Below are 2,676 nucleotides of genomic sequence, written 5' to 3'. Positions count from 1 at the left end.
TAACATGTAAAAATGTAACATGTAAAATTGTAACCTTTTAAAATGTAACATGCTTAAAGGTAACTTGTTAAAATGTAACATATTAAAAACGTTATGAGTACTGGTATGAGTAAAAGTTTTTATGTCAGCTTGGTGGTTGAGTGATTATAGTACTGCTGTAATCAGAAGGTAGCTGGTTTGATTCTTGTTACTTTGTTTGTATTACCTGTCACTAGTTTGGTATTACTAATTTAATTAATCTTTGTCACAGGTGTACGAGGCTGCTGGGCTGGCCAATGCTGACAGTTTTATCCGACAGTTCCCTGATGGCTACAGTACCATTCTGGGGGAGAGAGGAGTTACCGTGTCTGGGGGCCAGAAACAGAGGATAGCTATCGCCCGCGCTCTACTGAAAATCCCATCCATCCTCATACTAGACGAGGCTACCAGGTCAGTTGCAAGGGAATGACTCGATCGTAAAACATGTTAAAATGTAACATGTAAAAATGTAACATGTGGAAATATAAGAAGTTAAAATGTAACATGTTAAAATGTAACGTGTTAAAATGTAACATTTTAAAATGTAACATGCTTAAATGTAACGTGTTAAAATGTAACATATTAAAATGTAACATGTAAAAATGTAACATGTAAAATTGTAACCTTTTAAAATGTAACATGCTTAAAGGTAACTTGTTAAAATGTAACATATTAAAAACGTTATGAGTACTGGTATGAGTAAAAGTTTTTATGTCAGCTTGGTGGTTGAGTGATTATAGTACTGCTGTAATCAGAAGGTAGCTGGTTTGATTCTATGTTACTTTGTTTGTATTACCCGTCACTAGTTTGGTATTACTAATTTAATTAATCTTTGTCACAGGTGTACGAGGCTGCTGGGCTGGCCAATGCTGAGAGTTTTATCCGACAGTTCCCTGATGGCTACAGTACCATTCTGGGGGAGAGAGGAGTTACCGTGTCTGGGGGCCAGAAACAGAGGATAGCTATCGCCCGCGCTCTACTGAAAATCCCATCCATCCTCATACTAGACGAGGCTACCAGGTCAGTTGCAAGGGAAAGACTTGATCATAAAAAATGTTAAAATGTAACATGTAAATATGTAAAATGTAAAAATGTAGACGACGACGACGACGACGACGACGACGACCATGTAGAACATATAACATGTGGAAATATAAGAAGTTAAAATGTAACATGTTAAAATGTAACGTGTTAAAATGTAACATTTTAAAATGTAACATGCTTAAATGTAACGTGTTAAAATGTAACATATTAAAATGTAACATGTAAAAATGTAACATGTAAAATTGTAACCTTTTAAAATGTAACATGCTTAAAGGTAACTTGTTAAAATGTAACATATTAAAAACGTTATGAGTACTGGTATGAGTAAAAGTTTTTATGTCAGCTTGGTGGTTGAGTGATTATAGTACTGCTGTAATCAGAAGGTAGCTGGTTTGATTCTTGTTACTTTGTTTGTATTACCTGTCACTAGTTTGGTATTACTAATTTAATTAATCTTTGTCACAGGTGTACGAGGCTGCTGGGCTGGCCAATGCTGACAGTTTTATCCGACAGTTCCCTGATGGCTACAGTAGGGAGAGAGGAGTTACCGTGTCTGGGGGCCAGAAACAGAGGATAGCTATCGCCCGCGCTCTACTGAAAATCCCATCCATCCTCATACTAGACGAGGCTACCAGGTCAGTTGCAAGGGAATGACTCGATCGTAAAACATGTTAAAATGTAACATGTAAAAATGTAACATGTGGAAATATAAGAAGTTAAAATGTAACATGTTAAAATGTAACGTGTTAAAATGTAACATTTTAAAATGTAACATGCTTAAATGTAACGTGTTAAAATGTAACATATTAAAATGTAACATGTAAAAATGTAACATGTAAAATTGTAACCTTTTAAAATGTAACATGCTTAAAGGTAACTTGTTAAAATGTAACATATTAAAAACGTTATGAGTACTGGTATGAGTAAAAGTTTTTATGTCAGCTTGGTGGTTGAGTGATTATAGTACTGCTGTAATCAGAAGGTAGCTGGTTTGATTCTATGTTACTTTGTTTGTATTACCCGTCACTAGTTTGGTATTACTAATTTAATTAATCTTTGTCACAGGTGTACGAGGCTGCTGGGCTGGCCAATGCTGAGAGTTTTATCCGACAGTTCCCTGATGGCTACAGTACCATTCTGGGGGAGAGAGGAGTTACCGTGTCTGGGGGCCAGAAACAGAGGATAGCTATCGCCCGCGCTCTACTGAAAATCCCATCCATCCTCATACTAGACGAGGCTACCAGGTCAGTTGCAAGGGAAAGACTTGATCATAAAAAATGTTAAAATGTAACATGTAAATATGTAAAATGTAAAAATGTAGACGACGACGACGACGACGACGACGACGACCATGTAGAACATATAACATGTGGAAATATAAGAAGTTAAAATGTAACATGTTAAAATGTAACGTGTTAAAATGTAACATTTTTAAATGTAACATGCTTAAATGTAACGTGTTAAAATGTAACATATTAAAATGTAACATGTAAAAATGTAACATGTAAAATTGTAACCTTTTAAAATGTAACATGCTTAAAGGTAACTTGTTAAAATGTAACATATTAAAAACGTTATGAGTACTGGTATGAGTAAAAGTTTTTATGTCAGCTT

Source organism: Macrosteles quadrilineatus, unplaced genomic scaffold (genome assembly GCF_028750875.1).
Source record: "Macrosteles quadrilineatus isolate MER2022 unplaced genomic scaffold, UCM_ALF_1.0 Scaffold_406__1_contigs__length_74958, whole genome shotgun sequence".
NCBI lineage: Eukaryota > Metazoa > Arthropoda > Insecta > Hemiptera > Cicadellidae > Macrosteles > Macrosteles quadrilineatus.
This window is presented reverse-complemented; position numbering follows the sequence as displayed.